The following is a 20366-nucleotide window of genomic DNA, read 5'->3' on the forward strand; positions in this document are numbered from 1 at the left end:
TGAAACTCTGATCAAAATTCTGTGACTCTAATTGGAACAACTATGTGGTGTGTTTTGGGGGGAGGAATCACAAAACACAGGGAAAAAAAGGTTTCTGTTTTCAACATTAATACCGCAATCATAATTATAGAAAATCCTAATTCCAAGAGAGGTTCTAATTTGTATCTATCAAAAGGCTAACTAATCTTGCAAGAATGAGCGCTGACCACTGTCCTAAAAGACCTTATTACTTATCTTGAGATCTCTACATCTTTTAATTTACAGCCTAAATAAGGCCCCAGAAGAAATTACTTTCATTTAAAAATAATTTTACAACTCTGAAGCAAAATGTATGATCATTTTAATTAAATATACAGTATATGACAAGGGCCAAGATATAAATTTCCATGAGACCGAAGACTAATTTAATTCTCACATTTAATACATAAAACTCTTGACACATGAAAACTCTTAATATCCTCATTTGCTTCTTAGCAGGGTCCCTTATCATGTACTTTTCATTAGTCACACAGATAAAAGAAAACAATTATAAAACTAACTGTTAGGTCTATATGAGATATTGGATGGCAACGGAATTCAGCATTATATTAAGTTGGATTCTGTAATTCAGAAGTAAGGAAAATTAGGCAATTTCTTGCTGTCTCATTAAAAATTGGAAGTTCATTCATTAACACTCCCTATTCTCAAGTGGTGTAGAATTTTGCTTTTCACTTCTTGCTTAGGAATTTAAAACAGAGAGGCTCACCTCTTGATTAAGAATTCAGGAAACGAGCTGAACCTTCTTAAGATTAACTGTTTTATATGATACACTGGCATATGTAGACAACAATTATTTTTAAAAAGCTATTGCTAAGCAAACTGAAACAAGTGAAAATATTGATAATTTCAGCAGAAAGATTTTGATTATAGGAAGCATTCCTCTTTATATGTTAAACATGTCCTAAAAAATTTTCTTTCATGGTACGTCCAGCTCCTGAAAGTGAGGCAGTGAAGGACAAAGGAATTAGATTCCCTATGTGATAGTAAACTGCTCTGCCACTTATGGTGGGAAATAAATTTTCATTTAATCTAATATTATAGCAGGCCTGAGTAGCACCCATCACAGTAAAGTTGATTTCAGCAATTTTTCTCTCATTTTCTTGATGTATTCAAATAAGTCAAATTTGGAATGAACTTTTAATGCTTAGAGGCTGACAAAACTGTGATTTTCTTTTGCAAAATGATTCAGCTGGTTTTGTTTCACTTGAAATAAAAGAAAAAACCAATCCCACCTACATTTTTCATCAAACATTGTCCCCAGAAATAAAAATATGCCTGAAACAAGAAGTTTCAGCCTTGTCTATTAGAGACCACTGCGACTTAAAAATAAATAAAATAAATCAAGCCATGTTTGAAGAAAAAATGCCAGTAGTTTTAAAGTTATGAGCATCTGAATTTTTCTGTGAGGATTCGCACAATGCCCTTTAACTGAAGGTTAATCTGAACTATGCCTTAATCTGAAAATTCAGTTTAGTGGTTCTCAATACAGTCATGATTGAGTTCAAGGAATTTAAAAGCTTTGCTGGCAAAGCCAGCTAAAATTGTAAACTCCCCAAACTGAATATATTTAAATTTCGTTTTTTGTTTTCTATATTTTTTAAAAAAAGAACAGCTAGGGCGATTAAATAGAAGAATCAGTGCTAATGTGAGTATATGGCTGAGAAATGAAGCACTTGAAAATGCAGACATTCTATAGTGAAGGACTTGAGCCTGCAAATTTTTACATGTAAAACTCTTACCTCAACTACAGTAGGACTGCTTGCATGAGTAAGTACTACTTGTGTAAGTAAGGGTTTGCAGGAGGGGGCAAAGTTGTTGCTTCTCCAGTGTTAATTTATTGTGTTTCGCATATATGGGGTGAAATTCTATTCACAGTTTATACTAGTCAAAAGCCAAAGACTGCAAAGTCTCCTGATTTACTGTGATCTAATGCAGGAAAAAACCTGCAAACAAACAAACTTGATGCACAAAAAGTGTGGGCTGTCCATAGTCCCTGAATCAAATATTTCCTATCTCACATCCCACTAAAGACCAAAATCAATCCTATGGTTGCCTGAATAAATACTGACTGCAGGTAGCAGCCATGTCTTGACTTAGGGATACAGTATACAGTTCAATACTAGGAAAACAGCTATTACAGTGTAAAAAATATTTAATGTACCTCCTCTGTGGGTGTCATTGTGGTGTAAAGAGTTCACCCTAGTCAGTCAGCTGTGATAGAAGCGGCTGTCTCTGCATGTTCTGTATCCAAGTCTGCAGACCTTTTAGCAGGGTTATAAATATCTGCAGTTCAGCACTATTTATGGGTATGGCCTGCTAATCATTACCTATCGGTACAAACATTTCAGCTTTAGTACTTGTCAGATAAGCTACTTGAAAACTAACAACGCAAGGTTTCAGTGAGAGCTGTCAGGTGCAAAAGAAAGTTTAAATAAAGTGCTGGAAATCTTTAATGCAACTTGAAAGTGACGGATATTTCAGGGAATGTCAAGGGTAAGGTACAGTTGGAGAATGGGAAAATAGTGACTATGTAAAGCTGCCCTGAGGCCATTTATAAATCATTACGGTTCCTCTGAACAAAGAGGCACTCTGACTAGAACTGACCTCAGCTGTTTTGATTTCCAATAGAAATGGGCCTGAAACAATATCGGGCAACCCAATATCTCTGAGGTTTGGAGAAGTTCAGATCCCACTCAGAATGCCACATCTCAGCCTCCTCTCCATAACTGTCTAAATAAGAGGTCATTTGAAAATGCTCATGTACCATGGCGATGTGTGTTGAATAAGAATCTCAATAAAATGGATGAGAATGGAACAAAACCACCGGATCCAAACATCCCTGAACTGTGAGATAGTTGGGTTTAGACCCTAATTTTTCAGAGAAGATTTGGTTTTAGTTTGCTGGGGCGTGAATCTTTTGTTAGTATTTTGCTTTGCGTAGATTTCTACCTGCTGAGCTTTGCAAACTCAAAACAAAACCCAGTACGAACTAACAAGTTTATCTGGGTTGGGGCCAAAATCATATCAAACCACCAAAGCGCTAACTACTCTACAGAAATCTTTGCAAGGAAGCTGATTTGAAGAACAGAATTAAAGACAATTTTATTCTTCTTGGTTTCTCCCCCTATTGTGGAGAGGACATGTTCTAAAGCCTGGACAGTGACCAAGGCCCAATATTCCATATGGCAATTGTTCAAAACTCACTGAATCTTCTTGGTGAACTTGGGTTGAGCTCTGAATTTTCAGTGACACCCCCAAAGCAAATGAGTTTCATGATGGCACTTTGCACAGCTTTGCTGAATAGAACAGATACTGCAAATATGCATCTCTGTTGATTATTCAGTCACTTGGGATTGCCCTCGGGAACAGCAAAGATGGCATATGACAAATAGGGGGCACGCTCTCTGGATACTTCTAAATAGTTCTATGGACCTGATTCTGAAAGACACTGAGTGTCCTCAACTTCCATTGACTTCAGGAGACTCGGAGGATGCTCTGTATCTTGCAGAATATAAATGATAAATTAGCTGATTCAGGATCTTTACCCAAAAGAGTGGGCCAAAATGGGAAATATTAAGGCAGCACAGAAAAATGGCAAGATTTTCTCAATAGCAATACTCTCAATAGTACTGGAAGAAACAGATACAGGGGCTGACAAAGTCTCGTTATTTTGATGTATTGCTGCATTCCTGTCTAACAATAAAACAAAATGTGTTAAATTAGGTCTGAGATGAAGTACTGAGTTTCTAGTACTAAAATGTTTCAATTATTCATACTGAGATCCGGAAACTAGCAAAGAGATAAACATTGTTGTTCATACACTGACAAAAGTGTGCCAACTGTTAGAAACGTGTTTCTATTTCCGAATAATCCAATTAACATTAGGATGTGTGTAAAGTTATTAACACATTGCTCTGAATAAACTAAGTTATCAAACTTCTCTTTCACACATCACACTCAGCTAAATATATAATCAATTTTAGATCCCTCATGTAATATTCCCTTAAAGAAAGATAGTCACCTGGGAACTAACTGACAACTTTTTCTATCTGTGTAATGAATCTATTTGGATAGCCAGGAAAGCATAGAGCCTGTAGATTCCCAGATACAACTGAGAGAATATTGCACTATAGTTTGTTACAATACATTGGAGATGGTGTCTAAATAGATGTAATGTTTGGATCTGTCAAAGGTAGATGGTTTCTGAGTTCAACTTTTTGGGGGTAGAAGCACAGCTTTGTGTGTAAATCCAGATCTGTATTTGGGATTTTGAAACTCTTTTACCGTTAAGTAAGGAAGTAAGTGTGTGTGAGAGAGCAAGCTTTGGATCTAAGGCTTCGGTTTGGAGCCATCTCTAGAAAATAATGAAAATATTTGCAATAGTCTTGATATTAGTTAATCCTGAGCCGAGCATGCATGCAAGCCACTGCCATCAGAACCACTCCCACAGCGTATAGCCAAGTAACCACAGTATTAAACAGGATTCTGATGATCTTCAGTAAAAAAAAAACCAAACCATAGCCTGGGGCCTTCTAGCTCCTATCAATATCAATGGAAAGATTTCCATTCACTTTGCTAGAGCTGGATCAGGCTCCATGAGAGCCAATGAACTCTTAAGAAACAAGATCCTGTTATCCAGAAATAAAGGTCTAGAGAAGAGAGAGGCTGACAGTATATGACAAGTAAGCACTACTTATTCTAAAATGCAATAGTTCTCAAAACTTTTTATGAGATTGTCTGATGTTCTCACAGCACAAAGGACCCAAATAAGACTGTGAAGCAAACACAGTTAGTGATTGATTCAAGGATTAAAAGTTCAGCTCTGTTGAAAAATCATTCACCTGTCTATAGCTATATTTATTTACTATTGATTAACATTAATTGCGTAAGACTCTGACCACTGCAATATCTGTCTGATTTTTGTCTGTCATGAAAACTACTGGCTTATCCATCCAGACATTGCAAACTTTTTCAAAGATCATAGCTCTGTTGCTGCACAGATTATCTAATTATATACTATTCACCTGTAAAGAAAAATGCCTCAGACATCAGAACTATACACATAAAAGCAATAATTAACATTATGATAGCGTTTTTATAATCTGTAAAGAGAGAACTAAGACACACATTCAAAAATTAGAATGTTAGAACCAAAGCCCTTTGCAAATAGCACCTGTAATTTAATGTTAGCCGTGTTTGATTTGTCATCTACATTTTGATACATTTAATGAAAAGAGTGGGACTTCTCCTGGAAACGGAGTGCTGATATTTATTTAAGTCACAGTTTGCATAGCATCTTTAGGGTAGTCCAAGAACCTCAATGACTTCTTAAGAATTCTAGAAAAAAAACTGGAGTATTTTGAACTGCCCTATGAATACCACAAAGGAGCCCTAGTCTTAGCAAAGGACAAGGACCTTATTATTTCTCTTTGCATGAGCATTGTACAGACTGCAAGCTAATCTTTAATGCAAGGGGTTAGATCAGAGGAGTCAGGAGTAGGATCTCCCCAGCAAGTGCACTCCGAGACTTCAGGAAATTCTCAGCCCCTATGATTATTCTAGCAGCTGTTACACGAGGGAGGGGTATGTTTTGCCTCTGATCTTTGGCATGAAGGACTGCTGTTTGGCTGTTTTCCTGAATCCCCCTAAAATTCCTGATGGGTATGGGGCAGTGACACCTACCTGGTACCCATCCCCAACGCTGAAGGTCAGGGACCAGCTCTTTGGTTTCCCGTGTCCCTCGGATGGAGGCAGAAGGAACGTTAGGTTTTTGACTGCAAAACAAATCTGTAGTTGCCTAGGACTTCTTGGTTGTCATCATAGACCCTTAGTACTTTATGGTGATATCAGGGACAGAACTCAGACACTCCTGCTCCAAAAGCACAGGTCAACTTGCGCTAAGGGAAACTGTCCATCAGCTCTTGGCAGTACAGTGACTATGACAGAGAATTAAACAATTCTGGTTAACCAGTAGAGCCAAATAGTGCACATACTAGCCAGTTTCTTACAACTGAGAATAACTATTTAATATAGTGCTGTGTGCTTTTACTTGCCATTTTCAAATGCAAACAGCCCCTGTCTACGAAACCCAGCTAGAACAGCAACTACAAACTAGACCGAACCCTATCAAATTATTAAAACAATGAAATAATATATATCATAGTCTCAAAATGACTTACACAAATCTTTGTTCACCAACAGTGATATTTGTTAACAGCAAAATTAACTTTTGTTACATTCCTTCTCTGACTACATTTGCCAGAGTTCATTTTTGAAGCTCTCCAGATCAACCAGAACAGATAAATTAGATTAACTTAGGTTCACTGGCCAAGACAAAAACATAACTCTGAGGCTTATATTAAGGCATGATTTGAAGAACTTCATATAACCTACCATAACTGGAGGATAATAATAAAAGAAAAGAAATATAAAAAAAACCACCCTCTTAAATTCTTACAGAGCAGGCACTGTCTGCTGCATGTGAAAAAGACAGCACTTGAACCTCAGATACACAGCATGGACCAATCTTTACCTGGAAAAATACATCCCCAAATGAAAGGCTGGGCCTTCTGCCCTTACTCATGGGAGTAGCCTGACTGACATTACTGGGACGATACCCTTGAGTGAAGGGCACAGATTAGCTGAAAGTCTTTGAGCCTCTTGGGGTGACATTTGTAAATTTTGTTCGCATGGCTTAAAGTGAGCACAAAAGACAAACACACGTGACCTAAAATAAGTATGTCAACGCCTCAACAACAGGAAGAGTAAGCAGAATGAAGAGAATAACAGACGACAGTAAAGTCAAACCTAAGCTGTCTTTAATTATGGGTCCAATCTTATAATATTTGCACCCATTTCAGGCCCATTGATGACAATGATAAATGTGAGTGATAAGGACTATGCATACAGGTAACAGTTTGCCAACTGGTGCTATACCTTACTGCCCCCAAATATACAAAAAGCAGATCCTGCTCTTATTCGTATCAATAATTCTTCGGCGTCCTTAACTTGTGCTGTATAGCGCGATACATTTAACTGCATATTTTACAATAACACTGGGGTAATGCTTGATTTACAGAACAGGTACAACTTGGGCAGAAACAGTACAAGTTCAAAGCCATGTGCTGCACTGCTTTGGAGGGGAGGAGGTAGGTGAGGGGCCATCCTGATTTAGTGGACTATTATGACATTTAATGCCACAACCAATGTTATGGTAAGTGTCCAAAGGGGTTCTGTCAAAAGCCTCTGCCCTACTTGGGACTGACTCCCTGTGGTTGGACAGGGAACAAGTCTTGGAATGGCATCAGGTGGAGTCAAGGAGCAGCCACTTGTCTGGGTACGTCTCACTTGGAGCCGAAGCTGTAATTTCCAGCTCAGTACACACGTAACATGCGCTGATTGAGCTAGCATGCTAAAAATAGTAGCATGGAGGCAGTGGCAGGACCTGTGGGATGGGCTAGCCGTCCAAGCAAGTACCAAGGGTCTTGGATGGGATTGTGCTCTGGGCAGGCAGATTGTGCTCTGGGCACCCCCCGGCCCCACCCCTTCTGCCCAAGCCCCTCCTTGTGGCTGGAGCCCTGAGGCCCCCCTCAGAGGAGTCCTGGGCTAGCTGGAACCACCTCAGCCACACCATGGCTCCCCCTCTGAGACCCAAAGCCACCCCACAGGAAAAGCTATTCTCTCTTCCTGAAGAACCTGAGCTTTTGATATGCACCTTGCAGGCTCTGCAGCAGCTGAGGAGATGGTATGTGCTATTCAGCTTCCTGGGTTCATCAGTAATCTCCCTGGAGGGAGATTACTGATGAACCCAGGAAGCTGAATAGCACATACCATCTCCTCACCCGCCCCGGAACCTGCATGGGACATAATAATAAGCAAAAACTTCCCCCGTGCAAACCTCCAAAACCTGCAACCAGGTACGGAGGCTTAGCCTCCCCGGCCTATTATACCCACTGCCTTTGTGTGGCTACACTTCCAGTCGTAGCGTGTTCTATAGCTCAGTCAAAGCTAGCACACATACATCTATCCACAGTGGAAGTTACACCTCCAGCTTGAAGTGCAGACATGTCCGCCATTACTGGTGATACTTCAGCCAGGAAACACAGTAGAAGTTAACGATGTTAGGAGCAGTATTAGCTTCTGTGCTTCACTGTCCTTTCCCTGTGGGGACGGAAAAGGGCTTGGCATAGCAGGGACAGAGAACAGCAGCAATAGAAGCCTGACTCCTGAGTGCTGGAGCTCTTTCCCATGAAATACTCGGCTTTGTGGGGTGTTAAGGACTGCCCCTTTTGCCCCCAGGGAACCACATCCCATTTCGGCCAGGAAGATGTAGTCAGTAGAAACTGTTAGCAAGGAGAACATACTGCAGAATCCTCTTCCTCCTGCGGAGGTTACCATGGGGAGGAACGTCCCTCTGTATTTTGTCAAACTATGCCACATTTCACATTGATGGTTCTAGCTGTCTCTGTGCCACAGAGAGAGTTTAATACAGTACCAAAGTGCCCTAACCTTGGGCTCATTGTGAAAAAACAACTATTTTGATAGAGAGAGAGATAATTCATTTTCTCTGGCAGGCCTGTCTATAAGGAGCAGGTAATGTGTTTTAACATAGTGACTTTCTTTGGAAATTTTCCTTGACATGTTTGAGCTGGTTTATGAACAGGAAAGGTTAGAATCCTTGGCAGAAATTTAAATTGCATTAATGTTCTCTTAATACTGCAGATGAACTTTATATAAGAAGCCAAAAACAGGTATTTATGGAGGACATTGGTGACAGGGCTGCTGTGAAAATAGAGAAGAGGAAAAAAAAAAATCACCAAACAGAAAAGAAATGAACCAAAGAAATCAGAAATGGAAAATACCTTTTACATACTCTGGTGGAGAGATTAAGTATGGCATTACTAATGAAGACTTGGAGCAGAAATATACCCATATTTTCCAGTGCTCTGCCTGGGCATTAATCAAAAGCTTTGGAATAGGACAAAAGAGCAATTTAAAGTGCAAAACAGCCAAGAGGAAAATTAATCCAACTGCAACCAGGCTTTAGGAAATTTTGCAGTTGCTCCAACATTTTTATAATGTTCCAAAGTTTTACCAAATGAAAGTTACTGAGCAATCTCTGTGGATGAAATGCAATGCTGTTCAGAAAGCCAGCACACAACCCTTTCATCACTGTAGTCCTAGCTGGCAGGTTGAAATGGGGCCAAGGCCTTTTTGTGGCCCATCATGAAGGACTTAATTTCACTCTGTGTGCAGTTTCTATGATATTTCTTCCTGCCCTATTAACACAAAATGTGACTGTGAAAACCTTCTATAAGCAGCATGAAAGCTCTACCCAAAGCATGACTCTCCAATGTGTGAAGTCAACATTTAGCACTGAATCCTTAATTTTTTTGCCAGGTTGCTGGAAGCATAAATATTGCAGCATTGCTAAAATCTCATGATTTTATCAACAGTCTTATAATACTTAGTGTTTGTCTTAAAGCACCAGCTCCCAGGGTCATGCTATTTTGACCAGTAGTAGAGCCAGGGATTTGAGCAGTGGGGGGACGGGTCTGTAAGGGGTATGTGTGTTGGAATGTGATGTGTCATTGATGGTGCCACCTTCAGTTATATCTATTGGCTTCAATTATACCTATGCAGATAAGGGCATCTGGAGTTGTCCCCCCTCCCCCCTGCCCATAATTAGCTCTGTCACTGATTTTAAGAGAATCTCAGTTTTCATTTTTAAAAAATTAAGCAAGGTTTTAGCTGTTGTGGTTATGGAATAAAAAACATGACCTGAGTGCTGAGAAACCAGAAGTAAAATATTAAGAACACCTAAATGATTGTTATTTTTTTTTTAACAAACATGATTAACATGATTTCTGAATGCTTGGGATTGGCAATACTGATAAATAGCTTATTTGGGGGGGGAAACTGAAATGGGATCTAATCCAGTTGGAGAAACTTTAAAAGGCCTTGACAACACAGAGCCATACCGGAGTGGCTGGTTACTCAGTATTATTAGCTTTGGAATATTGAGGTGGGTGCTGGTAGGCAGAGGTGATGCATGGGCGGGGCATACAGGGTCATGTGCCTCCCCAGAGTGGCAGCTTGGCTTGTACTGAGCATGCTCACATGGATTGAGCATGCTCAGTAACATCTGCTGAAGCCACTGCCCTCACTCTGCCCCCCACCCCATTAGCTGGTACAAGTTGTCTCTGCTGGTAGGCTAGATATTTTTAAATCACTAGTGAATGGACCACACCCTGAAAAGTTTCCCATTAAAAAACATTAGGAGTTTCTCCAAAGTGCTTGGGCTTGGCTTGATTCTGCCGGCACATACTGCCGTGTGTAGTGCTCACCACTCTGAGCAGCACCCACTATCTTCAAAGGGCAAGTGTTTGTTCAAATGTCTGCCATTGCTTTGCAGCCTGGCTGCCTTCCATATATTCAGCCATCTTCTTACTTGTTTTTTTCCCTGCTGCCGAATGTAAATAGGAAGAAAACTTCAAAAACCCTTTGGGGATGTTTATAGAATGACTGTGGATTAGGTTGTGACTCAGCAACATCTCTGAGGGGCGGTGCATTAACTGCACAAAGCCAGGAGTAGCCCCAGGGTGGCTTGTGTGTATCTCTGAAGCAACTCTGTGCAGCAATTCCTCCCTGCTTCCTCATGGTTGGGGGCGAGGCAAAGGAGGAGTTTACTGCTGGCCTGGATCCACAGTAAACCACAGCACACCCTGCATTAGTTCAGGTACTCTGACCAGTGAATAGAGGACGGCAGGCAGAGCCATGAATCTTCCTATTCCTCATCTCAGCCTTTCCCACCCACCCACTTACTGGGATCCAGGTAGCCGACATAGTGGTTTCAATGGGGCTCTCTCTCTCCGTTACTCCTTTGCATGGGCAGCTAATACAAGTCACAGTGCAGCTCTTTCCTGGGAAAGATACAGAACAGTGGTTCTCAACCAGGGGTCTGGGGCCTCCTGGGGGCTGCAAGCAGGTTTCAAGGGGGCTGCCAAGCAGGGCTGGCGTTAGACTTGCTGGGGCCCAGGGCAGAAAGCCAAAGCTCCGCCACATGGGGCTGAAGCGCAGGGGACATACCCCGCCATCTGGCACTGAAGCTGAAGCCTGAGCAACTTAGCTTCATGGGGCCCCCTGTGGCATGGGGCCTGTGCAATTGCCCTGCTTGCTGCCCCCTAATGCTGGCCCTGGCTTTTATATGCAGAAAACCAGTTGTTGTAGCACAGGTGGGCCATGGATTTTTATAGCATGTTGGAGGGGTGGGGGAGGGGCTCAGAAAGTAAAAGATTGAGAACCCCTGATATAGAAGACCAGAGCCAGGATGCTGTTTACAATCAGTTTTCTTCCCCCCTGTTAAGAAGTAATTCACTCCTGCTCTTTTCTCAGGACACATCCACTGGCTCCTCCAGACTCATGGGCAAACCTTGCTACAGCCCTGGGTTTCATTTTGTACAAAATTTAGGAATAATTTGCTTTTTAAAACTAAGCTCCAATTTGTCTTGTCTTTTTCAGTAACTCTAGGAACCTGCAGAGGGAATTTTCAACCAAAGTCTTTAGCGCTTCAGCACGTCATGAGAGGCCAAAAACTCCAACAACAAATACTCTAACAGGCCTTAGCCTCCTTACTCTTGGGCACTATTTGCTCCCACAAAAAATGCATCCATAATTTTGAACCCACAGTGGAGTTGAAGTGGAAAAATCTCAATAGGAACAAGTCTAGCTTCAGCAATCAGGTAGCTAGTTGGATAAATCCTAAAATTTGTGCCTGCAATGAATTGCAAACAAAAATGTTGTGGATACATTTTTTGGAGGCAAAAATCATGAGCTGAGTCATTGAAAACTGTTCCCATAAAAGCCTTTTCTAAGCACTGAGACACTGATGAGCTGCTCCATAAGTGCAACTCCAGTCTCAGTTGTTCTTGCAGCTGTTGCACTCTCTCTTGTGTAGGGCATAATGTCTGGTGGGACAAAGACACCAAACTAGCCCTCACAGTCCTCACTCACAAAACCTGCAGGATCATATGGTCTCCATGCAGATCACAGTTCTGTGGGACACATTTCTTCAAACCTTCCCTTTTTTCTGCATCAGAACCACACCAGTTCTGCCAGGTCAGTACCCTCTGCAGCCATGCAGCTGGGAACAGGATTAATTTCATTTGAAAGCATTCACTGAAGGGAAAAGGCCTTACCTTCCACAAGATATTGGAACAAGGTAAGCATGGAATTGCATTTATTTTCTTTAGTTCCCAAGGGATGTGCCCAAACTGAAAAACCATATCCAGAGCCCAAATTCACATAGATTCATAGATATTTAGGTCAGAAGGGACCATTATGATTATCTAGTCTGACCTCCTGCACAATGCAGGCCACAGAATTTCACCCACCACTCCTAAAAAAGACCTCACACCTATATCTGTGCTATTGAAGTCCTCAAATTGTAGTTTGAAGACCTCAAGGAGCAGAGAATCCTCCAGCAAGTGACCCGTGCCCCATGCTACAGAGGAAGGCGAAAAACCTCCAGGGCCTTCCAATCTGCCCTGGAGGAAAATTCCTTCCCGACCCCAAATATGACGATCAGCTAAACCCTGAGCATATGGGCAAGATTCATCAGCCAGATACTACAGAAAATTCTTTCCCGGGTAACTTGGATCTTACCCCATCTAAAAACCCATCACAGTCTATTGGGCCTATTTACCATGAATATTTAATTACCAAAACCATGTTATCCCATCATACCATCTCCTCCATAAACTTATCGAGTTTAATCTTAAAGCAAGATAGATCTTTTGCCCCCACTACTTCCCTCGGAAGGCTATTCCAAAACTTCACTCCTCTGATGGTTAGAAACCTTCGTCTAATTTCTAATCTAAATTTCCTAGTGGCCAGTTTATATCCATTTGTTCTTGTGTCCACATTGGTACTGAGTTTAAATAATTCCTCTCCCTCTCTGGTATTTATCCCTCTGATATATTTATAGAGAGTAATCATATCTCCCCTCAACCTTCTTTTAGTTAGGCTAAACAAGCCAAGCTGCCTGAGTCTCCTTTCATAAGACAAGTTTTCCATTCCTCGGATCATCCTAGTAGCCCTTCTCTGTACCTGTTCCAGTTTGAATTCATCCTTCTTAAACATGGGAGACCAGAACTGCACACAGTATTCCAGGTGAGGTCTCACCAGTGCCTTATATAACGGTACTAAAACCTCCTTATCCCTACTGGAAATACCTCTCCTGATGCATCCCAAGACGACATTAGCTTTTTTCACAGCCATATCACATTGGCAGCTCATAGTCATCCTATGATCAACCAATACTCCAAGGTCCTTTTCCTCCTCCGTTACTTCTAGTTGATGCGTCTCTAGCTTACAACTAAAATTCTTGTTATTAATCCCTAAATGCATGACCTTACACTTCTCACTATTAAATTTCATCCTATTCCTATTACTCCAGTTTACAAGGTCATCCAGATCCTCCTGTAGGGTATCCCTGTCCTTCTCTAAATTAGCAATACCTCCCAGCTTTGTATCATCTGCAAACTTTATTAGCACACTCCCACTTTTTGTGCCCAGGTCAGTAATAAAAAGATTAAATAAGATTGGTCCCAAAACTGATCCTTGAGGAACTCCACTGGTAACCTCCCTCCAACTTGACAGTTCACCTTTCAGTAGGACCCGTTGTAGTCTCCCCTTTAACCAATTCCCTATCCACCTTTCAATTTTCCTATTGATGCCCATCTTATCCAATTTAACTAATAATTCCCCATGTGGCACAGTATCAAACGCCTTACTAAAATCTAAGTAAATTAGATCCACTGCGTTTCCTTTATCTAAAAAATCTGTTACTCTCTCAAAGAAGGAGATCAGGTTGGTTTGGCACGATCTACCTTTTGTAAAACCATGTTGTATTTTGTCCCATTTACCATTGACTTCAATGTCCTTAACTACCTTCTCCTTCAAAATTTTTTCCAAGACCTTGCATACTACAGATGTCAAACTAACAGGCCTATAATTACTTGGATCACTTTTTTTCCCTTTCTTAAAAATGGGAACTATGTTAGCAATTCTCCAATCATACGGTACAACCCCTGAGTTTACAGATTCATTAAAAATTCTTGCTAATGGGCTTGCAATTTCTTGTGCCAATTCTTTTAATATTCTTGGATGAAGATTATCTGGGCCCCCCGATTTAGTTCCATTAAGCTGTTTGAGTTTCGCTTCTACCTCAGATATGGTGATGTCTACCTCCATATCCTCATTCCCATTTATCATGCTACCATTATCCCTAAGATCCTCTTTAGTCTTATTAAAGACTGAGGCAAAGTATTTGTTTAGATATTGGGCCATGCCTAGATTATCCTTGACCTCCACTCCATCCTCAGTTTTTAGCGGTCCCACTTCTTCTTTCTTTGTTTTCTTCCTATTTATATGACTATAGAACCTTTTACTATTGGTTTTAATTCCCTTTGCAAGGTCCAACTCTACTTGACTTTTAGCCTGTCTCACTTTATCCCTACATATTCTGACCTCAATAAGGTAGCTTTCCTTACTGATCCCTCCCTTCTTCCACTCCCTATATGATTTCTGCTTTTTCTTAATTACCTCTCTAAGATGCTTGCTCATCCAGCTTGGTCTACAACTCCTGCCTATGAATTTTTTCCCCTTTCTTGGGATGCAGGCTTCCGATAGCTTCTGCAGCTTTAATTTAAAATAATCCCAGGCCTCCTCTACCTTTAAACCCATAAATTCTTCAGTCCAATCCACTTCCCTAACTAATTTCCTTAATTTTTGAAAGTCAGCCCTTTTGAAATCAAAAACCCTAGTTGCAGATTTATTTTTGTTAATCCTTCCATTCAATTTGAACTGAATTAGCTCATGATCACTTGAGCCAAGATTATCCCCTACAGCCATTTCCTCTATGAGATCCTCATTACTCACCAAGACCAAATCTAAAATGGCATCCCCTCTAGTCGGTTCAGCAACTACTTGTTGAAGGAATCCATCAGCTATCGCATCTAGGAAAATCTGAGCCCTATTATTATTACTAGCACTCGTCCTCCAGTCTATATCTGGGAAGTTAAAGTCTCCTATGATCACACAGTTTCCATTAGTATTTACTTTATTAAAAACATTAAAAAGGGCTCTATCCATATCCAAATTAGATCCCGGCGGTCTATAGCACACCCCAAGCACTATCCCAGGGGAGGCTCTAATAGTTTTCTTCCCCAATTTAATTATTGCCCAGACAGACTCAGTCATATCCATTTCATCGCTTCTTATTTCTTTACATTCTATCTCATCATTGATATACAGTGCTACTCCACCACCTTTACCTTTATTTCGGTCTTTCCTAAACAGCACATACCCTTCAATACCTGTAGCCCAGTCATGACTACTATTCCACCAGGTCTCTGTTATACCTATAATATCTGGTTTCACTTCCTGCACCAGTAACTCTAGTTCCTCCATTTTGTTACCTAGGCTCCTTGCATTAGTGTACAAACATCTTAATTTTTGCTGTTTGGCCTCACTCACATTCTGTACCCTATTAGGCACAGTTATTTTACTACCAGTATAACCTATTAGACTTGTATCTACACTGCCCTTCCTCCTACCTACAGCTGTATCCACTCTTACTTCATTTTCTTTCCACTCTATGCTAAATTCTGGCGTGGAGATTACCTGGACATCTCCCAACCATCTCCCCCAAATTCCTAGTTTAAAGCTCTCTTAATCAGTTGTGCCAGCCTCCATCCTAGAAGTCTATTTCCTTCCCTACTCAGATGAAGTCCATCCCGAGAGAACTGTCCTCTATCCATGAATGCCTCCCAATGGCCATACATCCCAAAGCCCTCCTTATAGCACCACTGCCTAAGCCATCTATTGATAGTCATAATCTTGTCACACCTTTGTTGCCCTTCTCTAGGAACAGGCAGAATCCCACTAAAGATCACCTGAGCCTCAATTTCCTTAAGCGTCCTCCCCAGCCTAGCATAGTCTCCCTTAATACTTTCCAGCGAGAATCTAGCCGTATCATTTGTTCCCACATGAAGGATAATTAGGGGATTCTTTCCCGCTCCCTTTAGAATCCTTTTTAACCTCAGGTCTACATCCCGTATCTTAGCACCTGGAAGACAGCACACCCTCCTATTTTCTGGATCAGCTCTGGTTACAGGCCTATCTATTCTTCTCAGTAAAGAGTCCCCAATCACATAGACCTGCCTTTTCCTAGTGACGGTGCTATTCTCCAGTCTATCCCCTGTTCCCTCTGGCTGCAAGTTTTTTCCATTCCCATTCTCCCTTGTAATCCTTTTTAACCCATCCTGTATCCTCCTGGGGCTCATATTTGGTGTAATCTCCATTAACTCTTCCCCTTTTCCTATAGGACTAACCGCTCTTCTCTTCTTCCTTGCCCTGTCACCTTCAGTGACTACCTGCTGAGCCCCTTCTTCATTTTCCAACTCTGCAAACCTATTCTGAAGCTCTATTTCTCCTTCACTAGCCCGTCTTTTCCTCTGCCTAGTTCTTTTAGTCACATGCTTCCACTGACCACTTTCCTCACCCAGTCTCCCCTCAGAATTCCCTAGTCCTGCTTCCATCTGCAAGTCTGAGCTTTTCCCTTCAGATACCTCATGTCTTTGCTCCATAATCTGCTCAAACCCCTTCCTAAACTCTACCAGACTTTCCACCTGCATCTCCAAACCTCTGATCTTTTCCTCCATCAGCTCTATCAGACGGCATTTCATGCAGACAAAACTCTTACCAGGTGCCCCCTCCAGGATCATGTACATACCACAGCTTCCACATCCAGTCATCTTCATTGTGTCATCTGCTACATGGGTCACTCCCACTGCCCCCTCTGAATCTGTCATAGCCTTCCCACCTAAATCCTGTTAATCTGGGAAACACAAACCACACCAAAACACCACCACCCACAGCAAAACCAAACCCCACACAAGCACCACAAGACAAACTCCCCTGTTTACAGCTCTGTTTGCTAGCTCCTGTGCCGCTACAGCTGTCTGTGCCGCTGCCTGACTGGCTGCTACCTTTATAGGACCCCTAGTCAGTGAAGCCCCGCCCCCTAATCAGGGCTCAGCTTCTCTCCCAGCACAAAGCCCCTACAAGCCTCTACACATACCAATACAAAACCAAACAAACACAAATACCTTCTCCTCCAACAGGACTCCCACTCAAACTCCCCTGTTTACAGCTCTGTTTGCTAGCTCCTGTGCCGCTGCCTGACTGGCTGCTACCTTTATAGGACCCCTAGTCAGTGAAGCCCCGCCCCCTAATCAGGGCTCAGCTTCTCTCCCAGCACAAAGCCCCTACAAGCCTCTACACATACAAATACTACCAATACAAAACCAAACAAACACAAATACCTTCTCCTCCAACAGAACTCCCACTCAAACTCCCCTGTTTACAGCTCTGTTTGCTAGCTCCTGTGCCGCTACATCTTTTTGGCATCACTGCACTGAAATAAATGGCAAAGCAGAACGTTAAATCTACACCCCTACTGTACCTGGGGATAACTGGATTTGAACCCAGAGATGAAGGTGTGGTTTAGGCCCGTGTCTAGTTCCCAGGCATGGAATTTTGATCAGCTTTGCATTTCATTGTGAATTTCTGTGGTACTGACAGACCCAGAGACATTTTGCGATGTGAGACATTAAAGCTGGGTTGGAGTGGATGATAATTGTTTAGAGCAGACAAATGTGGACTGCGTGCCGAGACTATAAAGCAACAGCTGCACTTTAATTAAAACTTATGCCCTATATATCTTTGACTGTTTGAGTGTTTCTTTGTTTTTAATGAAATTTTTAGATAAAGGGAGCTTTTTAAATTACGCTTCTAGCTGGTGGTGCTCTCCTTTCTTATTCATTTTTTGCTATCATGACTTTTTTCAATTTACATTAACAGATTAGGCCATATCAGAGCTCACGAGTTTATTAAAGGTGACGGCAGCAAAACACAATACTATTTCTTGATCTACTCAGTAACTGTAGCGTTAGTCACAGTGTGTACCGCACAGACACAGAGTTTTCCTGACCTATAGGGATATTAAGCATATTTGACAAACAATAGTGAATGAAGCCTCAACACATGCCCATCAATCAAATGCCTCAATATTTACATAAATTAATATTATTATTCTCATTCTGTGGATTGGGGGAACTGCTACAAAGAGCAGGGCTTGTGGAAATTGACCAGAATAGCCATTGTGAAATAAGCTTATTCCACAATACTATATAGCTGTTCTGGTTCATTTCTTTATGTAAACAAGCCCTTAGATTTTTAAAAGGACTGAGCGTGACCACAGCTCCAGTGGAAGTCAATGGGAAGTGCTTTCCACTAGTAGGTCTAGAAAGAAAAACCTGAAGCACCGAGTCAATTGACTGAGGTTTGCAGTATTCAGGCTGCGGAGATACAAATGCAGTGTAGATATATTTGGGCTCAGGCTGGAGCCCAGGCTTTGAAACCCACTGATGGGGGAGGATCTTGGAATCTGGACTCCAGCCTGAGATGGAATGTCTACAGTGCTATTTTTAGACTTGGAGCCTGAGTGCCACTTGCCTGAGTCAACTGACCTGGGCTCCGAGACTCAGAGCCATGGGTTTTACTTTCAGTATAGACCGACTCTCACTTGCAAGCATGGAAGTCTGGAGAAAGAGGAAACCAAAATAAAAGTATGAAGGGGGGGAGGGGGCAAGAAACGCAAAAGAAGCAAAATGAAAAGGGCAAAAATTTACATCCATTTTCTTTCTTGTGGTAATTAAAGTAAAAGATTCCTTTGTTTACCTTTGTGCAAACTATCATGCAGGCCAAATTTTCTGATTTCACATGTGGGAAGTTATAAAATTCTAGTAATTTTACCTTGCAAAGCAGATAAACTTGGTTTGCTTTAGGCCTTCAAGAGCCAGGCAGGAAAAATGAAATGAAGGTCAGGAAGATTTATTCCTTAGAGCCCTGAGCATGGGTGGATAAATTCACTCTTTCCTGTTCAAATTCAAATATCTTGCAAACTGCTTGCTGCAACTTTAATCTTCATGCAAAATAACTGCTGAGTATAAACAGTGCTTACATCAATCTTTCTATAAATGTAAGCAAAACAGTCTATAGAAGTATGAATAAAGATTTGATTAAGAAGTGACAGCAGAAATTTGTGATAATGAAGGGATGAACAGTGTTGGTTTGGAGACTTGCCAGCTACTTGCAATTAATTTTGTTAGCAAGTCACCAGGATACCTGCTGGCTTAGAAACTGAGTGGGCATTTTGCTACCCAGGCTCGGTGGGATCTGTGAAGAATGTGGGAGAGATCTATAATATTTTTTATAATTATTAGGTGAGCCTGTGTGTGTTTGATGGTTATTGTGTTGCTTACTAAAGGATAACTAAGGATTAAGTCAGTATTAGGTGGTTTTTGCACACCTGCTTCATTCTGTGTCTGATTCCAACTGGCTGTGCAAAATAAAAAGAGCTATACAGCACCCTACTCAGACTCTCTGGTCTGAGAAGCTCAGCCCTTAAAGGCACAGTCCTCAATATCAAAACCATTGCTTAACTGCCAATAGAGAGGTCAAGGCCCTCCTGCCAGACTGCTTCAGAGTCAGAGACCCTAAGGATCCAGGGTCCATGGCAGACTGCCCTGAAATCAGGTCTCCATTTCCTTTCATGGAAAATTTAAAAGTTCGTTTTTGTTCTGAATCAGACCAAAAATCAAATTCTGAAACATTGGAATCCTCTGAAAAATGGAATCACTTTTCTCTGCACTGCTCTGCTTCTACTAATTGAGCTAAAGGAGAAAGCTTTAGTTTTCAGATGTAGAGGGTGAGCAGCATTAGAACTTTTAAAGTGCACGAGTAATGACCCTCGATGCTGGGTCATTAGCAGGAATAGCACAGGCCTCTACAACTTGAGCTGAAAGGGCAAGTCCATTAGTTGGTAATAGCAGAAGGCGTCTATCTACATCTGCCTGGGCAAACAACTAGAAAGGGATATTGATGCACTTTTCCAGTGTATTACACACAGAGATATTTGCACCTACACATTGTGAACACGTGAACATACATGCAGTAGTGTTACCCTGAAAAATGGATTCTTGAGTGTTCCAGATGACCAGACTTTTGCCCTCTTAAGATGAATACACTAAAGGACACGGGTATAACTGTCTGAAAAAGTAATTGACACAGCCAGTATTCTTTTCCAAAACAAAGTATCTTGTTACTAATGTAGCTAATAATCCTCAATACAGAATATTCTAAAACAATCCTAAACAAGGCACAAAATCCCTCACACAAATCCCTTATTGCAAATTTAAAGA

General features: G+C 41.3%; 1 long non-coding RNA gene across 1 annotated transcript in view; it reads right to left on the reverse strand.

Annotated features, from left to right (window-relative positions):
- LOC311529600 overlaps window positions 1-2295 on the reverse strand; it is a 29324-nt gene extending 27029 nt beyond the window's left edge. Inside the window, exon 1 of the long non-coding RNA XR_014713846.1 lies at window positions 2201-2295. This is a non-coding gene — a long non-coding RNA (uncharacterized lncRNA). The remainder of the gene's footprint in view (window positions 1-2200) is intronic.
- Window positions 2296-20366: the final 18071 nt, after the last annotated feature.

The sequence above is a fragment of the Lepidochelys olivacea genome (genome assembly GCF_965140295.1).
Source record: "Lepidochelys olivacea isolate rLepOli2 genome assembly, chromosome: 13".
Taxonomy (NCBI): domain Eukaryota; kingdom Metazoa; phylum Chordata; order Testudines; family Cheloniidae; genus Lepidochelys; species Lepidochelys olivacea.